This window comes from Mus caroli, chromosome 10 (assembly GCF_900094665.2).
Source record: "Mus caroli chromosome 10, CAROLI_EIJ_v1.1, whole genome shotgun sequence".
Classification (NCBI taxonomy): Eukaryota; Metazoa; Chordata; class Mammalia; order Rodentia; family Muridae; genus Mus; species Mus caroli.
In genome coordinates this window covers 113,141,472-113,168,242 of record NC_034579.1, presented here as the reverse complement: position 1 = coordinate 113,168,242, position 26,771 = coordinate 113,141,472, and positions in this window count along the sequence as shown.

The window sequence follows — 26,771 nt, the reverse complement described above, 5'->3', positions numbered from 1 at the left end:
AAAAAAAAAAAAAAAAGATTTTGAAATTATGCACTTAAGGGTAATGTCATAAATAAGGAGTGGTGGTTTGAATATGCTTGGCCCAGGGAGTGGCACTATTTGGAGGTGTGGCCTTGTTGGTGAGTGTGACCTTGTTGGAGGAAGTGTGTCACTGTGGGCGTGAGCTTTGAGAGCTTCCTCCTAGCTGCCTGAAGGTGCCAGTCTTCTCCTGTTTGCCTTCGGAACAAGATGCTGAACTCTCATCTCCTTCTACCTGGAAGCTACCATGCTCCTGCCTTGATGATAATGGACTGAACCTCTGAACCTGTAAGCCAGCCCCCAATGAAATATGGGCCTAGTAAATGAAAAAATTTTTCATTTATTTTTCACTAATAAAATTTACTTTTCTTTTTTCACTAATAAATGACAAAGAAAGGTAAGTTATCAGACAGACAGACAGACAGGTGTTTCCAGCCTTCCTTTTTGGCCATCCATCCATTGTATGGTAGATCTTACTTCCCAAGAGGGTTGCTGTAGGATCTCCCATGCCATAGAACCTTTTTACGACTTGATGCTGACACTCCTCTGATGAAGAAGCAGGATTTCATGTTCCCGCCTCAGAAGTGACAGGTCTTACATTCATGGCAGATGTGACACTGTGGCTTCAAAAGGCAGTTCCATTGAATACTATCTAGTTTCTTCCTTGTTCTCTGGGGACACTGCTCCTGGACCCCAGAGAACGAGTCAAGAGATCTCTGGGACCACATGCAGAGAACCCCGTGTAGGTTCCAACTGGCAGACCTGGTTGTGGTCCCTCCTATCAGCCCATAGCAATCACTGGTGGGTAACCTTTAAGTGGGTCCAGTCCCTAGAAGCCATCACCAGCATTTGAGTGAGCTATCCCTGCTGAGTTCTGCCCAAACTACCCATTTGCAAGAAAGAAGGAAAAGAGGTGATTGCATCAAATCACCAAGTTCTGTCTATTCTCTTATGTTCTGCCCTGTGACTCTAACCCTGATTCTCCTCTCTGAGACGTTGCTGGTTATTCAAATATCGGCATAGAAACTACCTATCGAAAAATCACCTAAACCAAGAAAAAGCACAAGTTCCTTATAAAACAACGACCAGGAAAGAAGAAGAAACAACAGTAAGGGCAATGGAGCCACTGTTAGAAGTGCAGCCTTGTCAGCTACAATGCACTGCCTACTTATGGCACTTGAGCTGGGACGGACTGAGAATTGCTTTCTTAATAGAAACAGCTGTCTCAAAAAGGCCAGAAAAAGCACCAGATGAAGGAAGGATTGAACAGACAGAAACTGGTGCTAGTGAAGTCTCAGATCCAGGGCGAGGTTTTCTTTGTACTGTAGATCACAAGAGGCTAAGTAGATTCAGTAACTCACCCCCTCGTCTCATCTGCAATGAAAATTCACCCTCTTGTCCCTAGTTGGATGGCTTTGACGTAACTTCGCTCAAAGAGCTGCTAGAAACTTCTTCCTCAGATTGAGCTAGAGAAAGCTCCCTGGAACTCTTCCCTTGTGATTCTGCTGAGAAGTGGCCTCTTCTACAGGAAATTTGCTCCTAAACTCAACATGAGGCAAGTAGGTGCACATGGCCAACCAAACACGTTCATGAAAAAACCAAGAGTTTTCAGCCCTTCCTTCTTCCACCAACATCTATCCCGTCCTCAGTTGGAACCGATCACGGATTCTTCGGTTGAAAGTTGAGATGGTGGTCAACTTATATCTTAGAGATAAATGGATAAAAATGGGATTTTATTTTCAGAGCAAGGGTCATAGCTTAGTGGTAGAGAACACACCTAACATGTGCAAAGTCCTAAAGTCATAACTCTCCAAATATATTTTTCATGGCTACTGTGGTATTCCTGTAGACTAGATGCTCATGCTTGGAAGGGGAAATGGCCATAAGAAAAGAAATTCAAGCTTACCTGTGGCTCACAGGCTCTCATTAAGTGGAGTAGTTAGAGGTGTGGCCTACACTGTATAATTGCATTTTTCTCTTAAAAATTAGGTTATTTGTGCATGGGGTCACATAATTCTATTTGTTCGATTAAAGACAGACGTACCACCAGGGTAAGCCTGCCTCTTGAAGCTGAATGAGGAGCACTCGCCGGCAATGTCTTCACTGGGAAAGTGTTTGGAAGGTGGTCATTAGAATTCCTGAGGCAGTTCCCACATATCATCCTTTCTTCAAAAGTCTCCCACAGAACATGGCTGCGAGGTGAAGCCTCTTCTCATTCCTCTCTCTCCTCACGACAGATCTGAACACGTGTCCTTAAGTGCAAATCCCAGGTCTGATCAAACTGCCCAGACAGAGGTGATGATACACACGCCATCGAGCTGAGCGCTCACGTCTGTTGCTCCAGCCAAAACTTCCATTTGGCAACTTGTTCCTATTGTTGAGTTACAATTCGCAACAACTGGAGTATGCTGTAAAGTTGCAAATATTTCAGCATTCCGAAAGCAGAGCAGGAGATGTCAGCGGATTCATCACCAAGAGCAACATGTTAGCAGCTTGTCTTTCTTCCCTGGAGATTACCGTGCCTTCCTTTCTTTCTCCTCTTCTCTGCTTTCAAAGACAGTATCTTGCTGTGTAGCCTCAAACTAGCGATCTGCCAACTCCATCCTCCCAAGCTGTCCATTACAGACATGCACTAGCATATCCAGCTGGAAATCTTCCTTAATATATGCTTTTTTTGTGCCCATGTCTACCACACTGTACCTCTGCACCAGGCCATGCTAAGGATTGTTGATTTGAGAGCCTGCAAGATGCCTCGGTGTGATAAAGACATCTGTTGCAAAGCCTGAATCCTTAGTTTGATTCCTGGGATCCATGGTGGAAGGAGATAACAGTTTCCCACAAAGTATCCTCTGAACTCTATACCCGTGAGGTGTCGAGTACAAGCACACAAAATAAAGAAATGTATGTAAAAATGGTTAAGAGGTCAGCCTGGTCTACAGAGTGAGTGCCAGGACAGCCAGGGCTACCCAGAGAAACCCTGTCTCGAAAACAAAAACAAAAAACAAACAAACAAACAAAAACAGTTAAGAGTTGTTGATTCTACAATTAATTGTAAAATATCTACTACGTCCTTTCTACTGTCTCTCTCTCTTTTTTTTTTTTTTTACTATTTAAATGTGTTGCTGATGTCATCACAGAGTTCCACATTCATGAATTTGATTCTTCCTAGATCATGTGTTGTTGCAGCAAATGAGACACCTTGCTGACAGCTCTGTGAGCCACCACTAGTGATAGTGTTTTAGTTTGTAAAATGTAATTTATTGAAGATAGGATCTCAAATAACCTATGCTGGCCTTTGGCTCACTATGTAGGTGAGAATGAATGTAACTGATTCTCCTGTCCCTGTATCCCTGGTGGCTTCCAGTCACGGACCACCATCCCCACCTCCATGACAGTATTTTAACCAGTCGAAGCACCACTGGGTTTCTGATTGTTCTTTTTTTTTTTTTTTTTAAGTGGCGTTCCTTCTGCCTGGAACTGCTTCATGCCCCCTTCTTCCATATAATTCCCATGATTGATATTTAAGACTCACTATTGTCTGCTCCAAGCTCCCTTCCCTGAGTAGCACCTGCTGTTCTAGTGTCCGTTCTGTGGCTGTGATAGAACACTCTGACCAAAAGTACCTTGAAGAGGAATGGGCTCATTAGCCACAGGCAGTCTCTGAGGAAAGCTAGGGCAAGAACTTGAAGCAGACACTGTAGACAAATGCTTCCTCCTGTCTAGCTAGCTTCCACACCCAGCTCAGGAAAACCTACCCGGGGACTCGGCCCTCTCATATCGACTAAACAGTCAAGACAATCCTCCCCACAGGTGTTTCCACACGCCAATCTGGTTCGGGCAATTGCTCAGTTGAGACTCTCATCTGATGACTCTGGACTGTGTCGTGTTGACAGCTGAAGCTAACAGGGAGACTCACTCAGTGTGCCCTGATGTGACACGTTACTGTCATTGAGAGTGTCCTAGTATGATCTTTAGCTACCTGTCGTCCTGGTATGATCCTTACCTTACCATCTCATCTTCAAATGTATCAAAGGAAAACCATTGCTGTGTTTACCTTCATATGCTGAAGCCTTTTCTATGTGTCAGAACTAAGAAAGCACTAGTTCACACATCTGGGAGCTCAGAAATGCTTCCTAAATAAACAGTGTAGTCAAAAACCACCTTCCCTCCCTTGGGAACATCTTTCCCTCCATTCTTCCAGTAGGTCCTCCCTTCTGCTCCACGTTTTCATCATGAATGGTTCTGGACTCTGGCCGTCCTTTCTCATAGTCAGCTTCCTATGCAAGCATTCTATCTTGTCTTCTGGTAAGTCAAGTCTCTTTTCTGAATGGCCCTCCGTTGGGATGGGTAAGTGAGCTATTACTGACTGACGCGTAGTTCACAGAACTGAGGAAACCATTTCAGGGCTCGGGATGGAGGCACTGTGCGGGCATTGCATAAAGGAGTTTTTACCCTGAATTCTTTCCAGAAGCTAATTGGGGCCATGAAGCCTACGGAGCACAGGTGTTCCATGTTCTCTACAGCTCGGATTCCTACATAAACACGCGTCTACTTTCTCCAGCGAGGCCAGCTCCTGGGTGGTCCCAGGCTGCCTTCAAAGTGGGGGGGAATACGTTGGCCTTCTCTCTCATTACCAATCATTTGAAGACTGGGTTGGAACACAACTGGACTTTATTCTGGACTCTATGGTGACAGAGCCCATGAATTCTCACTTGAGGGGAAGCCTACACGGCCAAATCAAGTCCCAACCCTAATTAAGCAGTCCAAACTCAGAGAACGCAAACCCAGAAGAATGAAGCAGGTAACTGCTGGGAGGCTCAACAGCTTTTGCTAAGCATTGATCGTCACTGCTACTTAGCAAGATGGAAGCAATTGACATTTTTTTTCCCCTCAGAAATACAGGGACACCAAAGAAATAGTCATTTCTTTAAAATTCCCAGCTTTTGTGGCCTAGGCTGTAGATTTTTCCAATGAGTAAACAGTTGTCAAAATTCTATAACAGAGCATCCATTATTCATCCAGTGAAGTCTAGAATGTCAGTGCTTCTTGTGTGCCAGCTCCATGCTAAGTACTTTGTGGGCCATAAACCTTCTACCAGTCTGGAAAAAATAAATAAATATTAGCTACACTTTACAGGGAAAGCAGAGTAGGCTCAAGAAAATGTAGAAACCACGCCCATTGTCAGAGAATCGCTAAGGTGCTAAAACCGTTCCAATCCATGTCGTCTGTGCCTTATACCTAGCCATGTGCCCCTCTGTTTCCAAAATCAGCTTTACCAAGAGGACCTTGGAGTTGAGCACCGTTTCCCTTCCTGATCCTGTGTCTCTGCATCTTCTTGTCTGACTGTGACTAGGTACCACCCACTTACAATACAGCATCCTTACCTCATCGGGCACAGGGTGTCTGCTTATCCTTGAAACTATCCAGAATACATGTATGTCATTGCCAGGGTGGCTATTGTGTCTTCCTTTTGCCTGGTGTTGGGACTGGCAAAAGGAGAGGAAATTAGAGAGTGGGAAATAATTTTTACTTAGATCTTACAAAAGTATGACGTACCCGAGCCCTTTCGGTGGAGAAGACAGAAGCCGGTGTTGATCTTAGCTTTCCTCTCCTGATTCTGCTGAAGTTATTCACTCCATCGCCGATTCTGCCAACCAGGGGTGGGCTGAATCCAAGTCGCCACTTGAGTTTGGGAGTGGGGTTTTTAACAGCCACATTCAGTCTTCCCTGCTGTGGTTGTTTGCAGTAAAAGAAGCTGCCATGAGGACCTTGCAGCCCATAAAACCCGAAACTCTTTCTGAACTTTTGCAAAAATTGTCTGTTGACCTCCCCACCCCCGCCCCACCCCCTTCACTGCTCTAAGGCAACTGTCACTGACGTAATCCCGTGAGGAAACTCTGTGTCTAGACATGAATATGGAGGGCTTTAGACTTTGATGTCCAGGCTCTTAGAACCCTGCATTGTAAAGACTTAAAACCTGAACATCGACATCTATCTTCCTTCTCCAAAGCGAAGCTTGGAGGGAAAGGACGGGGCAACAGATGCGCACAGGTTGCAGGAAGTATATTAAAAACAGGCATTTCTGCTCTGCCAATTCCAACCACACTCAGGCTCAAGTGGACCTCTACTTGCGGCACACCCATCCAATCTTGACTAGTCTCTGAAGACACTGCAAAGGGGGCCCATGAAAACAAGCCGTGCCCATTGATACTGAGAACAACAAGGGCCAGAAAGAAACCCAGTCACATAATTGGCCTGATTCGCTTGTTTGTGTTTGTAAAAATAGTATCCGTGCCTTCTGTGGAAAAACTGCCCTCTAGTCATGGAAGCTTATAATTTTGTGAACATTTTATTAATTTATTTATTGACCGGTAACCTTCTACACACCGCTACAGAAGTGGAGAGATGGTGCCCTCCCTGGAGGACAGTGCCGCTAGGACTCTGTCCCCAGGCCTCAGGATCTCCTTCAATGTTTTGATTAGTTTTTAAAAGTATTCCCATGTAATTAAGATCTCAGATTTCGCATGTCTGAGAAATTGTGTATAATGTCAGAGGCTGAGACTTAAAGCCTCTTGGCATCCCTCAGAACGTTGACTGCATTTTACATAGAAAAGACATCTTTTGAAATTGCAGGTTTATAAGCCTCCTGTATTCTCTGTAGGTCTTCATTTGGCTGGCTCACTAGTCACCTGGTCTTTTAACTTGAGCCAGACTTTCCCTGAATACATGAAGGATTTCAAAAGTAGATATTTAAAGACATCTGATCCCAGATGTACTGTTTAGGATGATCATACATACATACATACATATATATACATTTTGAAATATTCATTTGGTGTATTTTTCAAGCATCCATACTAGGAATGCACTGAATATAGATTATCCTCCTGTTGAGTTTAAAATCACAACAAACATCTGTGAGTCATAGAATAGAAATACATATGGACATTTTAAAATGATTTGCATAGAGAGAAAAATACCTATGACTTCAAAATGGAAAGAGATCCTACCTGCTAAGGAAAAAAAAAAAAAAACATTCTAGGGGGAGGCTTTGTTTCATTCATGCACACTGGAAATAGATTGTGGGCACAACTCTACAGGAAGGAGGAGCTGCCATTGTGACCATGTTCTGAGGGAATGAAAATGGCCCCCATAGCCTCATAGAGAGTGGCATTATTATGAACTATAGCCTTGTTGGAGTAGGGTGTAGCCTTGTTGGAGTAGGTGTGGCCTTGTTGGAGTGGGTGTGGCCTTGTTGGAGTAGGTGTGGCCTTGATGGAGGAAGTGTGTCACTGGGGGTGGGCTTTGAGGTTTCAGATGCTCAAGCCAGGCCCAGTGTGTCTCTCTATTCCTGTGCCAATCTGAATGTAGAACTAATGGCTCCTTCTCTAGCACCACATCTACCTGGATGCTATTGTGTTTTCTCCCTTGATGATAATGGACTGAACTTCAGTAAAGCCAGATTCAGTTAAATGTTTGCCTTTTTAAGAGTTACCAAGGTCACGGTGTCTTTTCACAGCAATAAAACGCTAACTAAGACAGGATGTTTCCTTGTCATTCTCGTCGGCTAATGTATGAATATTTTGTCTTCTTTGTGGGAGTAAAATGAGTATTCAGCATACCTTTTAAAATAGACCCTCTCTTTTTTCACCTAGATGTGTATAATAAAATATTTAAAGTTAGGTACTTAATATTTATTGATAGCTGACTTCACTATCGGTCAACTTCTCAGACTGTATGATGAGCATCTCTTGGAGACAAGAAAATTTTGGGGAGGCAATTTATAGGTTTTGGAATTATTTAACAGAAAACATATAATACTTTGTATTGTTATACTATATAATTCATTACTCTAAAGTTTATTTAGCATAATAGCAATTTGTCTATAGATGAATGGGCCCAATGGCCCATTTGCTTATTTAATGAGGCCCGTTTTGTCCAACAAGTGAATAATATAACAGAAATTTATGTATGGGCAAAGTTGGCTGCTAAGCAACTTACTGTAGAGAAAGAAAAGTTCTTTAGGGTTTAAAAATAAATGGAAGAATGTGGTCTGGAAAGATTGTTCTGTGGTTGAGAAAATTGCCTGCTCTTCCAGAGGACCCAGGTTCAATTTCTAGCACCCACATAATATTCTATAATGCTAAACCCTGGGGATCTAATCCCCTCTTGTGGATTCCGGAGGCACACTATGTGCACATGGTATATAGACAGAAATATGTGCAAAATGTTCTCACACATAAAATAAAAATAAAAGGTAATTCAAAAATTGGGAAAAAATGCAAAAGGTGGGTAAAATACATAATACTGTAAAAAAAAAAAACAGAAGAAAATTAAATGGTACAGATCCACTTGAGTATAGTGGATACATGTGTATATGCGTGTGTGTGTGTGTGTGTGTGTGTGTGTGTGTGTGTGTGTGTGTATGTGTTTGTGTTCATGTATATGTATAAGTGTGTTTGGATGTGTAGACATGTAGGTGGAAGCCCCAGAGTTCAATGCTGGATGTCCCTCCATCATTTCTACCCTACTTTTTGAGACACAATCCCTCACTGTGCCTGGAGCTCACTAGTTTGGCTAGGCCAGCATCCCCGGGGACCCTTCTGTCTCTGCTTCCTTAGCACTGGAATTACAGGCACTTTCTACCTGATGATTCAAACTCAGGGTCCAGTGTTTGTGTGGTAAGTGCTCTTTCCATCTCCTGGATACTTTTTTATGTAGGTGTAGTCTCTCCGAAGACGGGAAGAAAGTAATAGATATACATACACCATGGATGGTCCACTTCCCTCGCGGCCAACCCTCCCCAAATACGGTAACAAAGAGGAAGACAATTACCGTGCCTTATTTGCCAACGCTCCTCTGACAATATACCTTAGAAACTGGAGCAGGGGTCAGAGACTGCATTCAGATCGCTTTGGAATCTGACAGTATGTGACAATAAACCACCATCTCCTCTCTGATATTCTCAGTGGTAGCAGCTGGAAATTATAAGGAGAAGGTAGTAGAAAGGACTCTCTGAATAATGAAAGCCAGTAAATGTCTCTGCCAAAACATTGATCTACGTTGTTTTTGTTTGTTTGTTTAATTTTGTTTTGGGTTTCCTCTTCATTGGACATGGGCATCAACCAAAGAAAAGACTTTACAGGAAGTTCTCAAAGGTGTTTGACTAAGTTTCCTTGGCAACCAGAGCAGATTTCAGGGTTTTAAACAGATTATGATATGCTCTAAACTCAGAAAGGATGTTTTTTTAATTTTTATATTGCAAGTACCAGTGCAGAATGCACACGTCTCACTAACCAGTCCTTCTGTAAATACCAGGGACACAGAAAGAAATTTCTTAGTTTTAGTCCCTTTCCTGATTTTGCAAGATTGAATCCCATGCCTTTCTTGCTTCAGGCCTCTGGGATGAGGAGAAGGCTTTTGCACTTCCGTGATTTGGGTAGCAATACGAACACATGGCAGGGAGGAGTGGAGCGAACGAACTTCTCTACATTTCTCTTCCCTCCTGTTTGGAAGGGAGGGACTGTTTCAGATGGAGGGAGCCACCTAGTATCTCCCAACAGTCACTGAGCTCCACTCTTTCAAGACCTCCACTGGAGATCAAACCGGATATGTTTCTTAACGCATTCCTTAAGCAGAAGTACAGTCTGCAATCACAAAGCATTTTTTACTAACATCTCTTTTCTCAATGTTCTGACCATCTGCTTGCCATCTTATTATTTTTTAAAAAAATATTATTCTGTCAAGTGTATGCTCTGTCAACACAGGTAAGAGAAGATGTGAAATATCTGAACATACAAATCTGTGAGCCCAGATGAGATGCATTCTGGGGTCTGGAGGGAATTGGCAAATGCAGTCTCTAGTGTAGGTAGGTAATTCTCTCAAACAGAGCCGTTTCTCAATACAATTTCATCAAAGCCCTCTCCTTAGAGTAACTTTGAAGTTTTTTTTTTTTCTCTTTTAAATAGCAATCAACATTCTCATAGCTCTACTGCTACAACCTTTTCCCTTGGATAGTGTCTTTGTTATTGTTTCTATTGCTTGGTATAAAGACCATGGTCAAAGGGCACTCAGGAGGTAAGGCTTTATTTCATCTTACAATGGGAATTCAGGCTAGGAACTCAAATTAGAAACTTAAAGGCAGGAAACCAACAGAGGCCATGGAGGGGTGCTGCTTACTGGCTTCCTCCTCATGGCTTGCTCAGTTTGTTTTCTTATATATCATAGGACCACCGGTCCAAGGAAAATACCACTCGAAAGGAATGGGCCCTCAAATGTCAGTCATTAGTCAGGAAAGTACTTCACAGGCTTCTCACCACTCAGTCAGGCCATTTCTCAATTAACATTTCTTTTACCCAAATGACTCTAGCTTGTGACAAGGTGACAAAACAAAAGAAAACAAAAACCACCACCACCTAACCAGGACAGTTTATCCTTTACAAATAGGTACATATAATCTTACCTACAAACAAAATCAAAAGGCTCAAGAGCACTAGAAAAAGCGAAGAAACCAAACAAGAAAGCTTGTGAGGCCATATGCAGTCTTCTAAAAACAGAAAACCACCTATAGAAGATGTTTGTAATGAAAGGGAGACATGTCAGGGCTGTGAGCTGGAATGGAGCTAACTTCAACTCTAGATGCCACCTGCCTATAAACACTCCATGGCTAAACCTAAGAAAAAGCCAGGAGGCTGCTTCCTATTTTTGGATAGTGAGCTATTATGGACCCCCGTCCTCAAAGGAGTCCATGGCCGTGTCATCTTGAAATCAAAGTAGCTGTGATTTATCTCCACAAGACCTTCTGAGATTCAGCCTGCACTCCCATGTAGAAGAAGCTAAGGAGGGTCATGTGGGATTATAAGCAGCTGGCTGGCCGGAGGAGGCAGGGTACAGAAGAGAAGGGTTTAGTAGTTGGCACCCCACCTCCTGCCAGCTGCATCTAATCCTGTAATCCCCAGCTAATTGTGGTCTTGGGGTGCTAAATGCTAGAAGATGCAATGGTCTCTGTTTTCGCTGTGACTGTCTTTGACTCACCCCTGTTCTTGTAAACACTCAGCCATGCTCCTATAAGTAGCAAAATCTGTAGATTCACCACCAAGCTCGATTTGTGGGCAACGCTTTCTTTGGTCTATTGGTGTATTATCTGAGTCAAATAGGCATTTCTGTGCCTTGCTACAGGGAAAACCACGACACGGGTAAATTTCCAGTGGCTCCAATTCCTTAGCAAAGTAAACACATCCACGGTCTCTCACTTGAGCTCTGGACCAAATAAGGAAGAAGACAAATGTCTCGGGTGCATGGGCTGCCGTCCAGTCCACCTGTTTCTTCATCAGCAACTTGGTTCTCAGGATCAGACAAACTTGACACAGTCACAGTCAGCACTGAGGCACTGTAGCTCCTCATCCAAGAAGTGATGCGCCTTTCTGAAGACCATGGCATAAAGGAGATAAAGCAGTTCAATGCCTGTCTTCTCTTAGAAAAGCAATTTCCAAAACAAAGTAGCGAGAAACAAAGTAGCAACAAGAAACAAAGTAACAAGAGACAAAGTAACAAGAGACAACGTAACAAGAAACAAAGTAACAAGAAAGGGCTGGTCAAAACCTCTGGTGTTTTGTTTTCTGGGTTTTGGGTTTGTTTTTTTTTTTCCTAAGCACACCCAAATCTCTCTATCCTACTCAACATCTCTGCTGGGCTCATTGCTTTCCCTGCAAACTCCATCTAGGGTAGAACTGCCTGTCCCTCACCTGTAGCACTACTCCCTGACTCTGCCAAGCATCTTCCACAGGCCCAGAAAACTATCCTGGGATGCTCTTTGCTGGCACAACAGTTGCTAGAACCCTCCTGTCATTGTTCCATGGACAAAGGTCTCATCTCTCTCAGCTGTTCCACTGCTCTGCATTGTGAGTGTTCTGAAGACACGTGCCAGAGAAACACACTCGACTTGGAACCCTGCAAAAGATGTGTATACTCCTCCAACCAGCTCTGACTTCTACAACTGTGGGGAAGAAGACAATCTCCTGTGCTGTCTTGAGACATTATGCTTCAGGCTTCAGGGAAAGGTGGTTTGTCAGGAGAAATACAGAGTGTGCCACTCAATGCTTCCTTCCATCTCTTGCTATGGGAACTTCATACACTCAGTTTAATTTGGGTGTCAGTTTTTGTTCACAGAAGGATGGAGTATTTCTCAGGTTACAAATACCTTGCAGAATTTCTTTACCAAGTATCCCTGGGTCAGCACATAGGGGATGTGGTGGTTTGAATATGCTTGGCCGAGGGAGCAGCACTCTTAGGAGGTATAGGCTTGTTGGTAGGTGTGGCCTTATTGAAGGAAATGTGTCACTGTGGGGGTGGGCTTTGAGACCCTCCTTCTAACTGTCTGGAAGTCAGTCTTCTCCTGTTTGCCTTTGGGACAAGATGTAGAACTCTCAGCTCCTCCAATGCCATGCTTGCCTGGATGCTGCCATGCTCCCACCTTGACAATGATGAACTGAGCCTCAGAACCAGTAAGCCATCCCCAATTAAATGCTGTGCTTTATAAGAATAGTCTTGGTTGTGGTGTCTGTTCACAGCAGTGGAAACCCTAACTAAGTCAGGGGATAAACAAGAAATACTTCTTTCCATTTTCTACATCTGATCGAATCTAATGAAAGATTCTCTTAGGGAGTTTTAAAGGACTTTGTTGTTGTTTTGTCTTGTTTGTTTATTTTTGGTATTTTACTTTATTTTATTTTTCACTGCTGAGGATCAACCTGTGAACCTTGTGGGAGCCTTGTGGGAGATCATTAGTTATCTAGAGAATCATATATCGAGGTAAAAAAGGTTGAAAACACTGTTTCTCCATATTTGTTTCTAGAATCTCCAGTTGAAGCAGAGTATAACTTAAAGTCATAATCTCTCAGTAGCCTTGATTGCTGGAGAATATGAAGGAAACCCTCGGTTGCTGAGGCAGTCTTTGTGCTCCAACTGCTGAGCTGGGGTGGCCTGGAGCTGCCACTGATGGTCATCTACCAAAGCTGCCTACTCTGAAGGAAGTGGCACAAACTGCAATGCCTGGCTGGCAAGCTGTGTGAATGAGTACCTATAAATGGACCACTGGAAAGTACCTCCGTGACCTGGGGTTAGAATCCCCAGCACCCAGCCTGGCACTTGGGACAGTGCTTATTAAATGACCAAACACATAATGCCCAGGGCACAATGGGCTCTGCATGAACTATCCTGGAGGTCAGTGTTTCTTTGGTCATTTCCACAGATCAATTTTACTTACAAGAATTGTGCACTGGGGCTACAGAGATGGTGCTTACTGACCAAACCTGAAGACTTGAGTTTAGATCTCCAGCACCTATTATTATGCTGGGCTGTGACCTCTGAGCTGGGGATGGGGCCAAGACAGGGTGACCCTGGATCCCAGTGGCTCTCTGGGCCAGCTCGTCTAGCAGAAACAAGCAGCTCCAAGTTCACTGGGGGACCTGTCTGGAGTGGGGAGAATGTAGAGAGAAATAGAAGAAAATGCCCAACATCTACCTCCTGTGCATTCATGCACATACATGCATCTACAGGTATGCACATGTGCATACATGTGCACACAAACACACACACACACACACTTCCCACCTAGCATATGGCAAACTCTATTCAATAGCCCTATGTGATAGATTTTCTTTTTCACTGCCAGTCCCTAGCATATCAGATTGCTTGTGTGGGCAATGAATGGCCTCATTGCAAAGATATCTCAAGGGAATTTGTGTCCTTCAAATAGCGTTTCCCCATTGCTTCATGCACCATTTGAGGGAGAGCTCCCTGTCACTCAAGGCAGCAGCTTTGTCCTTCTCCTTGGAAGTTAGCTCTCAGAATATTTTGAAAATATAGTTTATCCACCCCTTAATTTATATGTTGTCAAGATTAGGCTTCAAGGTACTGTATTTTGTGCTTTATGGACAGGCACACCTGAATTAGCTTTGGGGATAAAAGCAAGGCAAAGAGACTTGACTGAGAGCAGACCAGCTGATATAGTTTTACTCATAAAGTCCACAATTTCTGAATGGGATCAAGATGGCTGGGTTTGCAGTACGCCTGAAATGCATACGCACCTGACTCTAGAGTACGTACAAAGGCCTCGACTTTTCACAAGAACTTCTCCTTAAGTGTTCCCATGCATGCGTACACTTCCGCTCTCCTCCCTAGAATGGCTACAACCCAGAACCTTTCTTCTGATAGAAAGTTATCCCCCCGCCTCCACCCCAGCATTCTCTATAGATTTTACCTTGACGATCCAAGTGTGAAAAACAACAGTTTAAACATCTACAGACTCTGCTTACTAGTGGGGGAGGCTCTGTATCCCAGACCTTACACCCTGCAAGAGCCTCTTCCTCCCGTCCCAGTGAAAATTCTGTCTCTGGGTCTCCAGTGAAGTAAAGCCCTGTCCAGCTCCAATGAGGGCTGGAATACCCGGGAAGTACGCGGATGTGGTACCCACCTTGGGCTTACAGTCCAAGGCATGGAGTCCAGATGAGACTTGCTTCAGTTACCAATGATACAGTCACTCGGTCCACCTCGTCCTCTGCCAACATCTGCCTTCCTAGAGTCTATTCAGTGATGTTGGATTTTTCCCGGAGGAGCCACATGGGATAAAGCTCACCTCTGTTCTGCAAGAAGATTCACATAGTAGAAAACAAGGTCATGTTGTAGAAAACAGGCTCCTGGGCTCTCTGAGTGCCTTTCCTTCGGGCCAGGCAGACTCTGCTCCGGCAGATCCTGGCTGTAGCCATAAATTCCCACAAACAGCTGGGCCAGTTAGGTGTTGCCACACAAGCTACAGAGAAGACAGGAGACATTTCTCAGAATTCTAGGTCGGTGCTCCATATCTAGCAAGGTGTTCCATAAGATCTCAGACCTAGGCTGAGCCCATCTTGTGGCTCCTTGGGACGTAGATTCTATGTCAAGGTCACTGTGGTGATGACCAACTTCTAAGCAGCATGATGGGGGAGATTTAAAAGTGTGCAGTGTCTCATGGGAAATCTGCTATGGTCTACTGAAGCTTTACTGCACCAGCCCTTCTGTAGAGGAGAGAGGGGAACTGCAGGGTTCCAGGGAGACTCCTGCTTCCTGCAGCACAGAACTGCTGCGGCTCCAGAAGGGATGGCCTTGGGTAGCAACTCCCTCTGTGTCCTTTTGTGCCTTTTTGTGCCTCCTGGAGTGTTCCAGTCAGAATGAAAGAATTGTTAGCTTTGCCTTGCCCTGCCTTGCCTTTTTCCTCTTCCTCTTCCTCCTCCTCCTCCTCTTCTTTTTTTTTTTTTTTTTTTTTTTTTTTTTTTTTTTTTTTTTTTTTTTTTTTTTTTTTTTTTTTTGACAGGGTTTCTCTGTATAGCCCTGGCTGTCCTGGAACTCACTTTGTAGACCAGGCTGGCCTCAAACTCAGAAATCCGCCTGCCTCTGCCTCCCAAGTGCTGGGATTAAAGGTATGTGCCACCCCGCCCAGCTCTCCTCCTCTTCTTTTAGAAATTACTGTAAAACAGGAATTTTACTTTACCTTGTGCATGTACAAGAAAGCACTTTTATATTTCTAAATTAAGTTAAAACAGTGAGCCTTCTACCAGGTCTTAAAGAAAATGCCTTTGTCTATCTTTGGTGGACTATGACAGAAGGAAATTCTGGCCCAAGTATTCTATCATGGTCATGAGTTTCTTGTTTTATTTGCTCTCTCTTATCTAGCTATGTTTTATAATGCTGTGTCAGACCACTTGGGCTATTTTCACCATCAATTATTTTGCTGACAGTAGCACAAATTGACTTTGACTGGCTGGTAACAGAGCTCTGACAGAAAGGTTAACTAGTAAAGGGTTTATTCCCTCATGTATAGGAAGTCCTGTACAAGTTCAGCCCAGAGCCGATACAGAGGCTCTGTGACATCATCAGGGACTCAGTGCCTCTTTGTCTTTCTACCCTGTCACGCTGACTCATGTCTGTCATCGGTAACCCAATATGGCTGCTGGTGTTCCAGCCATTGCCTTTAGATCCAGGCAGGAAGAAGGGGTCAGGGCAAAAGTAAGTGGGATGCCGTTCCCAAATCCATCCTCGCCTTTTAAATAGCTAGCCTAAAAAATATTGGCAAAGAATTTCCTTTATAGCTCATTGTCTAAACTTTTCCACAAGAGAGGCTAGAAGCTACAGTCTCAGCTAGATACACTGTTGTGCCAAAATGTCCTAATATTGTTATTGAAGAAGAGGGGAAAATGAATACAGAGTGGTCGGTCACTTAGTATCTGCCTGCCACCTGTCACTAAGCCTGTGCCATTTTGTAGAGTTAGGTTTTTACAGCTTAGCAAGAGAGTGTCTAATTTGATTAGGACTGAGTTATCTCAGCCGATAACAGTGTTCTTGGCTTGGTGTCATCCTCCAAAGCTTTAGCTGAGATGTCAGCTACTCAGCTACTGAGCTCTCTCTGACTCTCTCTGGGCTGTTGGTGTGAGGAGGTTGTCAGACTCGGCTCCAGCCACTTTCTGCTATCGATGTAGCTTTAGAGATCCTGTTTTTTCACTTTAGAACATTGAGCAAGATCTTCAAAACTTTTTTGTTTTGTTAATTCAACTGCCAGACAGATGTCGTTTTTTAACTACAACAGCAACAACAACAACAACAACAACACAAGAAGGAAACCAGTCCCCAGCTGAAGATGGCACCCACACATGTGTACATACCCACACACAATCACAAGCTCGCTCTCTCTCCTTCTTCCCCTCCCTCTCACAAACACACACACAATTAGAAATTTAAAAATATGAATAGCATGTCATTAAACTTTCAAAGAATTTTAAAGAAGGAAACCACTTCTCTTAACACCCTTTCTTCCAAAGTCCTGTCAGTCACATTGCCCCCCTGCCTCCTTGTGCCCGCACTTGAGTCAGTTTTCAGACAATGCATGAAGCCGAAACCAAAGAAAACCAGGTGAAAACTTGAATCGTGATTGCGTGGCACCATGTTTGTCCAGGCAGTGACTGCATCTCCTGGCCTCCATGGCGACCTACGGAGTCAGCTTTCCCAACCATGGTATGTATCATTTCTCAGTTTAGGAATTGTAAGTAGGCTCACCACCCCCTGATGAGTGGGAAGATGGACTCAGAAAACTCGAAAGACAGAATTGTGGTGCCATTGACCTTACTTCTTCTGATTTTGAGATTTTGAAATATATAAACAATGATGTTGCCCGGTATGGCCCTTATAAACTAGCAGCAAGTCTCAGAGAAGTTGATCTCCATCCCTAACTTTAGTGTGTGTGCACTCTACTCCCCATTCACAAAATACTCTTAGGAGTCCTTTTCTCTCGCTTTAGGAATCCTGGCCCATTGCAACCTGGAAAATCAGAACTCTCTGTTGAGGGTAAAGGGCCCAGTGTTCTCCCGGAGAGAAATGGAAATTCTTTGCATTCCTTTTTCATGAATTTCTCTCCCTTCCCTCCCTTTGCCCCCCCCCCCCCCCTCCGTTAGCTCTCAGGTAGGATATCTCCTCACAAGCTTAGATCCCAATTATGCATTTGGCTACTTCTTCACTGTGTACATTTGCTACCGGAAGAGATCTTTAGCAGCCTCGGCTTGCTTACTTGCTAAATGGGATCACTGATGCCTACTGAGCGGGACTGTTTGGGCCGATGACAGTACAGGTGACCCTGGAGGATGTAGCGAGTCAGTTGAGCTGGTCAGGGTTTCTCTGTGTAGCCCTGGCTGTCCTGGAACTCTGGTTTGTAGATCGAGCTGGCCTTGAACTCAGAAATCCGCCTGCCTCTGCCTCTCAAGTGCTGGGATTAAAGGTGTGTGCCACCACTGCCCAACGAGCACCCGAAACTTTAACTTGGGATTCAGAACAGTGGGGATTTCAGAGTAGGATTAACTAGTATTAACTAGTATTAACCGTGTTTAGTAACTAGCACAGTACATCTGAGACATAAGCAGAGAGAGTGCTGGCTATATGAAGAGCGGCCGTGCCTGTTATACTGGAACACTTTGTATAGTGCAGATGGCGACCATATTTCAGGTTCGAATAAAGATGTGTGACAACCTAGGACAGGGTCAGGCATGAGGGAGGTCAAATTTACAGAGAGGCTGTCTCCACTCAACACCTCCTCTGTCCCTTTAGCATTTGCCTTGGTGTCTCATTTCTTTAAGTGCTCACATTTCCACAGACCCCTCTAGCATCTGCAGAAGATGCTCCACGTACAGGGGGTCTGAGAGCTCCTTGCACCGCCCTCATTTCTGAGAAACAATGATACCACTAGATTTTCCCTACATCCCTCCAGAGAAACAAAAATGGAGAAATCCTGGGCTGCTCAAGTGTATACCACCCATTGAGGAGGGAAAGGCAAGTCTTTGTTTCTTTTTGTTTCTTTGTTTCTTTTACACAGTCACTCACATTTATTCAAGATGACGGTGCAAATGCAAATTTTAACCTCCGAGTTCCACCTTCTTTCCTGTAGATTATTTTACTTTCTCCTATATTTCCTTTTGTATTATTTCTCCAGGCTGGTGCATCCCAGACTGTCCCAGTTGCTTTAGTGGCCTAATTGTGCAGTGGCATATTTAAAAGTCATTATTCTCATCGTCCATTAAATGTAGTCCAGAGCCGTTTAAAAAATTGGGTGAGGCATTTTTGTGAAAGCATTTATGATGTGGGCTGCCAAGGAATCAATCTGCAGCTGTAGGAACTTCCTTCTCTAATCTTTGCCTTGCAATTGAAAACGTATTAAGGGTGGATACCTGTGAAGAGGAACCAACTTGCTGTCCCTGGAGCTGCAAGCACCAGAGAGGGGGAGACATTTGGGCTGGACATCCTGCGTCTATTAATCTTGGGAAGCATCCTTTCTAGATGGACATGACCTAGCTCACCTTGGCTTACACACACTTCCTTACAGCTCCGAAGAGAGGATCCTTAGCACCACAGAGACAGTAAATGTTTAAGAGCAATCTTGGGAGTCTGAGAGCCTGTTGTGTTTTATCTGCAAGTCTCCTTTGTGGAAATCAGTGGTTCTCGACCTTCCTAATGCTGCGTGGGGCATTTTAATACAGTTCCTCACGCTGTGGTGACCCCCAACCCATAAAATTATTATTATTATAATTATTATTTGTTTTTTTCGAGACAGGGTTTCTCTGTGTAGCCCTGGCTGTCCTGTAACTCACTTTGTAGACCAGGCTGGCCTCGAACTCAGAAATCTACCTGCCTCTGCCTCTCAAGTGCTGGGATTAAAGGCGTGCACCACCACCACCCGGCTATAAAATTATTTTCATTGCAGCTTCATAACTATAATTTTATTACTGTTATGAATTGTAATGTAGATGTTTGTAAAGATGGAGGTTTATCAAAGGGGGCCCAGCGCACAGGCTGAGAACCACTGGTGTAAATACTCGTACCACAGCTGCTTGCAGACTGTCGGTGAGGTCATGGCTGCAGAAGTGGGAAGAAATGTCCAACCGCACGCCATCGTAAGATGCCCAGACATAGGTACTGATGCAGGTGATCTCAGGAGGAAGCTAATCACACAATGAAGTGCAATGACCAGGAGTGATGATGATGATAATCTTTGAATAGAGCCATCCTTGGGTGACCCTGGCGAATGGTTACAGGACTCCTCTGAAGATGCTCAAATCTGATCTATAAAACGACATAATCCATGACATCCTCCTATATGCAAATGTGCAAACAGTTGGCATAGCTGTATTGTTTAGGGAACAATAAGAAAATCTGTCAGCACAGATTTGGTATGTACAAATTTAATTTTTTTTTTCTGCCCAAGTTTGCTTAAACCTATAGATTTAGAACACAATTCAGGACCCATGGCTATAGGGGACTACTGGATTTGTTTTGTTTTGTTTTGTTTTGTATTTATAATCTTTCTTTTCAATATATTTCATCTGGTTGTAGTTATATGTCACTTAAATTTTAATAATGACAGTGGGAAACACCAGTTCTAACAAGCCACTGAGCCCCATTCGGCCGTTAAATGATTAATCTAGGGTCATTCTGCTTCACTGTGGGTAGGGCTGCCAGAGACTGGGAAGATCCCAGTACTTCCCAGTGAGATAGGAAGAGCTAGATGTCGGACATTGGGCTTACAGAGGCACTAACAGAGATGGTTTCTGAAGTGGAAACTTAAGGGTTCTTAAGAAGTCAGTTGTGTTGGATTGTGATTTCCTGGGGCAAACATATGTAGAGGAATGTTTTCCTGAAGGACACACAGGTGAAAGAATGTTCTGTTAAAGCGAGCACGTGAAAGGACACATGATGAAGGATTCTTCACTAATGACACAAATTTGTATTGGTCTGCCTTACATTTCTTTTTTTGTTTTTTTGTTTTTTTGGTTTTGTTTTTTGTTTTTTGGTTTTTTTTTTTTTGAGACAGGGTTTCTCTGTATAGCCCTGGCTGTCCTGGAACTCACTCTGTAGACCAGGCTACCCTCAAACTCAGAAATCCACCTGCCTCTGCCTCCCAAGTGCTGGGATTAAAAGCATGTGCCACCACTGCCTGGCTTTACATTTCATAGTTGAGCACCTTTTGTCATGATTCCATAGCGAGAAATGCACCAAAAAAACAAAAATAAAAACAAAAAAACTTCTGGTGGTGTGCTTTGGCTTCTTGGTGCTTCCGCTGACTTGGGCTGATTGGCAGAGTGATGTCAGCTGAGACATGACCCGTCCAGTAGGTCCAGTTATTCGAGGGTCTCGAGGGGACCTTCTCCTAAGAACCGAATGGGGGATATAGAGATGAGAACTTTGTGTAAGAATGACACGGAAACATTCTGAGTGGCATCAAGGTTCCACTGTATTAGCCAGGCCCAAGGTTTAAATGCACAAGCAAAAGGGGAAGTGTTTTTCAGCAGGAAGGATGGGGCAGTAGAATTGCACAAGCAAAAGGGGAAGTACAGGTACTTATCAGCGGGAGGGGTGGGACAATATAATTGCACATTCTTTAGGCAGTTACACGGGGAAGCAGGAACTTGGCGGTATCAGGGTACATTGAGGTCAGGACATCCGGTGCTGACTTAGGGCTGGAACAATCTGTGGTTGTTCTCGGGGGGGGGGGGGGGGGGGGGGGGAAGAGGCCCAATTCAGAGATCAGGACAATTGTGTTGTCTTAATGGCTCCCAACAGAGACAGACTCAAGTGCTGAGGCAAGACCCATGGAGGACACACATGAAGTTTGGAGGGAGTATAAACAGGAGTCAATGGACTGTGAGAAAGGCTTGCTTGTACAGCTAGCTCTTCAATACTTCTTGGTCTCTCTTCTGAACTGGACTGCTGGTATATCCGTGAAGTGTTTGCGAGTGGATAGAGCTGCTGTTGCTGACCTGTGAACCGAACTGCTGATTTCCTGACAATGCAGATGGAATTTGCTCCGAAGAACAATTTCTAAACAGATTCACTTCCCTTCTATCGTAATAACCTTTCTTTCCCACTACCTCTGGTGGGTGATGGTCTCAAAGGGAGGTTAAAATATTTAAGAATGGCCATTAAGAGTAGGCTTTGAAAAACTTCAAAGCTACAGGTTTCCCAGTATCATACCCTTAATTTAAACGGAAAATTTTAATGTATATATACATATTTTATAAAGTTAGATTTTTACTTCAACACAAACTTCCTAAAAGGTATTGAAAGAAAATAAAACTTGAGACCTGCGATTCATATAATTTATGACAAATAGCCCAAAGAGTTGTTTGTGAGCTTTGAAACCTGGGGCTGAGAACATAGCAGAACAGGCCAGGACATGCCCAGGCAGGCCCGTCGTTAAGACATTCCTGAGGCTGCTTGGCCATAAAGATAAAGAGAATGACGACTGGACTGGCCCTGTGACCCCCTATCTCCTGCCCTTCCCTATCTTCTGCCCTTCTGACCTAAGTTAAATGTTAACAGGCTGCTGATGTTTAAATGAACCAATCATGTGAAACCGCACCAATTCCTCACCCAGCCCCAGCCCCTTTTCTATAAGAACCCGTAGCTTCCAAGCCTCATGGTCAAAAACACTGTCTACTGCGTGAGATACTTTTCAACCCGGAGCTCCGCCATTAAAACTACCTCATGTTTTTACATCAAGACGGTCTGTTTGTTCGTGATTCTTGGGTGCACGCTGAATCGGGAGTTGAGTGGGGGTTTCCCCACTAGGTTCTTTTAGAATCTCCACAGAAGACACATGTAGACTCTCTGGAGCTTAGGAACACACACTCTGGACCTGGTATTTATAAGAATAACGAGCTCCTGCCCTTTGAAGTTTTTTGATGCAAAATTAAGGAACCAATTGCATCTGGATGCTACTCCCCTTCCCTTTTTAAGGTGGGATCTCATGTAGTTGAGAGCAGCCTAGAACTGACTATACAGCCAAGAATATCTCTAAGGCCTCCACCCCTCCTCCCAGTACTGTGATCACAGGCATGCACCCAGGCTCAGTTTTATTTGGTGCTGGGGATCCAACCCTGGGTTTCTGAAATGCAAGAAGAGGTCTCTACCAAGTGAGCTACATCCCTAGCCCATGTCTGGACTATCTGCATTCAGTCCTTGAAACTCCTCATTTATTACTAAAGGAATGAGGGAAATAACTCACATTTGTCAGTGTGGAACTGTTGGGAGAAAAAAAAAATCTATAGTAAGAATAGATTAAATTTAGGATTTAAACACTAAGTCCTCCTCAGAAAACCCTACAGTTGGGCAGCAAGTGTATGCCATCTTCAGTTAATCTTCGTTCCAAGAAATGATGGAAAACAAAGGTAAGTTGGCTTGCAAACAACGAAAGTGAAGATAATTTTCCAAGGCTGTCTAAATACTTATACAGCAACACATTAAAAAGCAAAACTAAACACCTAAATATGGTCAATTACGGAGTAATTGGTGTCTTTCAAATTGCCAGTGATGCTTTTTGTTTAGAATGTGGCACAGTCCACAGCCTGGGAATTCTTGGTAAAAGAGATTGAAGAGATTTAACTTTTCCTACTGGGGCTCATACATATACATATACATATACATATACATATACATATACATATACATATACATATACATATACATATACATATACACACACACACATACACACACACACACACACACACTTTAAGAAGGAAAGAAACCCCATTTCATGAAATAGCCTCAATGGCTGTTCAAACTCTCCACTAGAACTCATTTGCAACAGTGGCTGGATGTAGAACCCGCAGTGACATCCCCAGACAAGGAGGCCATGCAAAGCCTTTCCCAGAATGAGAGTTCGGTCCACTCTTAATTCTAAATGATAATAAGCATCACGTTAACACCCAAAGAATGTCTACCCTTTCCGCATTTACAGATCAGAAGCAAAAATGACTGACATGGAGGCCATTATAAATCACCGTCTCCAGTTCCTCTGGATGGGCTTTCACCATTAAAGAAGCTTCCTACGGGTAGGGCAGGCTCGGCATTACCAGGGAGTGTGGCACGCCCATGCACGTTTTTGGGACACTTGAGAAGTCAGACCTATTGACTGAGTCTGTTTCCTCTCACTGTCACCTACCAAGTGCACATTGGTGGATGGAAGCACACAGGGGCATGAGGAGGATTTATGGTTTCCACAATGACTCCACGGTCAGTTGTCATCTGTCCAAAGAACAAGTTGTTTTGGAAAGTGTCAGGGAAGATGATACCATCAACAACACAAACGTTTCTCATGTAAGGTGAATTAAGTGCCCCACTGAAGAATCATTTCGCAGGGCGTAGTGGCGCACACCTTTAATCCCAGCACTTGGGAGGCAGAGGCAGGCAGATTTCTGAGTTCAAGGCCAACCTGGTCTACAAAGTGAGTTCCAGGACAGCCAGGGCTACACAGAGAAACCCTGTTTTGAAAAACAAAAACAAATACAAACAAACAAAAAACAAGAATCGTTTCTTAAGTTCTGTTCATTTCAAACTCTCTCTAAATTGCAGAGCCTCAGTCATCTTTGGAAAGGATAACTTGGTTAAACGCTGAACATCCGAAGCTGTTCTCATTTTCCTGAACTCGGAGACATGGTAGAGTTATTCACAGAAAGTCCCTGAAAGAGAATTAGGTTAGGAAAGCAGAAACTGGCAGATCTGGGGTGGAGAAAAGCACAAAAGTCTAATGCGTCTCATTTATGCTCTTCAAGCCTAGATCTCACGTCCAAGAAAGCGAAGCCACCACGCACTAAAAATATTAAACCATGACTACTAAAGCAATCACACACATATACAACACAGTAAAATATCTGTAAGAAAAGCTTTACTGTCTCAGAAGCATCGTCGTAGTTGTCGTCGCCATCGTCATCATCATCATCATCTCTATTATTACAGTACTAGGAACTGAATATAGGGCCTTCTGCAAGCAAGGAAAGCGCTCTACCACTGAGCTACATTCCCAGCCTCATGCAAGTAATGTTAAAAACAATTAGCTGATGTTATTTTTAGAAGACCTTTAGAGATAGGTAAAATTCCATTTGGGGAGTTTTTAATGGATTTTTCCCCCCAAATGGAATATGGCTATAATGGCTTTGATGAAATTGTTACTAGGAGCCTTCTTCCACGTGAACAAGGCAGGAACATATGGATCTTGAGAGGAGATACAGAGCTCGGAATTCCTTCCTTCCCTAATTTCTATCGTTCCCCAGGAAAGAGACATTAGTTATGATTTACCATTTTGGCTGAGAAGGAGTGGCAGCTCGGGGCAGTTCCACTTGGCTTCTCTCCAGCTCTTTGATACTCTGACCCAGCAGGCCCAGCAGTGAAGGTCAGGGGTCAGCCAGCTATCACATGTATATATCTCACAGTAATATATTTGGAAACCGGAGAAATGGCCATCGGGTAGCCTCCAGTCGGAACAGACCTTGGTGCCTGGGCTCTTGCAGGGGGCTCTTTCTGGGGACTTAGTTTCTTTAGTCCTTGGATACCAGGATCAGAAACTGACTCAGGTTCAAAAGCACCCTCCTGATATTCATCCCTCATGCTTCATGCCTCATCCCTCATCCCTCATTGTTTTTATCGACTGAGTTGTTGGCTGCCCATCTATTTTGCCCATAGGGATTCTGCTCTGTGAACAGTTTCTATGATGCTTTGAGCAGGAGATCCTGCTTCTTACCTGTGTATGGCTTTGCTTTTCATCCTGGTTATTGTCCTACTCAGGCTTCTCCTTGTCCTCATTACTGTTGAGAATGGTATCTCGCTCCTTAGCTCAGCATACAGGGAGTGGTCACTTAGGGATCCTGTTACTCTCCTCATTAGCATGTCCTTTGATGTTAGGAAATGGTATTTTGCCCCAGGCCTCCTGCGGATTGATTGTTTTCTAGCCAGGCATGTCTATTTCCCTACATTTTTAAGCTTCAACTCACACTACCGTGGAAGTTTTGGTATGTGTACACGGATCTCCACATGTCTAACTTAGTGAGCTCCTTTGAATTTTCTGAGAGTTTTCATAGTCCCGGAATCCCTGCCAAGGTGTTAAATCCTGCATACGGGATGAGCAACTAAGGAGTCAGCTGCAGGGCGCACTATCTAGATGATCCCACGATCAAGGATGATCTAGTCTTCCAGTAATAGTAGCCTTGAGCTGCCCTGAGTCAGAATGACCCGGATAAACTGTTAAATGTAGGAAAAACATAGATAGCAATAGATAATGCAGAATGGAAAAGGTTTATCTTTATAATCCACTCTAGAACTGGATGGTATATTCCCAAAAGATGGCTGTTAACACTGCAGTCCTTTCTAGAATCTTGGTTTTGTGCCTTCCCTTCCCTCCCCTCCCCTCCCCTCCCCTCCCCTCCCCTCCCAGGTGTGATGAACTGACACTTTTAATCCCAGCCCTTAGAAGGCAGAGGCAGATGATTATCTCTGAGTTCCAGGCACTATAAACTAAAACTTTGAAAACCAAACAGTTTGTCCAAAAACATAATTAAAAAAAAAAAAAACAAAACTGTCAAACAGTATTTGTTGTATCAATTACAAATAAATTGTACTTAGAACTAGAAGAAAGAGAATTTAATCTTAAAAGGCACTTATAATAGGATACTACTAAAGGAGAGCACGTGGATCCATACACCAGACTCACTCGGGAGTGGAATATTAATGTATGGGTTAGAGAGGACGCCAGACTCCAGGAGCTGAAGTTCCAGGATGTTCTGCCTCAGACAGATGTAGCTACAGACTTCAGGAGCACTCTAAAGATGAGTGGAAACACAACGATTACTAANAAAACAATGCCAAAAAAAAAAAAAAGGACTAGAAGAAAGTCCTGAATTTTACAAAGTTCAACAAGCCACACAGGCTGACTGATCTAAATGTCCTGCCTAACATCTTTGTTCTACTAAAATGTCACTTTTTTTTTCTTAGAAATAGTTGCCTTTCCTCTTCTTAGACAGATATTCCTATATGAATTTAGTCTCATCTACTCAAGAGACTGAAGTCAGTCTGGAGTACAGAGTTTCAGGACAGTCAGGGCTACACAGAGATACCCTGTCACACACACAAAACAAAACCAACTACAAAACCCAAAAAGTAAGTTAATGAATAAATAAACCAACAAGTAAATACATAAATAAAAATATACTCCATGTCTTATCATTTCAGTTTATTTCATTGTGCCGTGTTAATTAATTTCTAGCAAACATAAAATCAAAAATTAAGGATTTTAAGCCGGGCGTGGTGGTACACGCCTTTAATCCCAGCACTCGGGAGGCAGAGGCAGGCGGATTTCTGAGTTCGATGCCAGCCTGGTCTACAAAGTGAGTGCCAGGACAGCCAGGGCT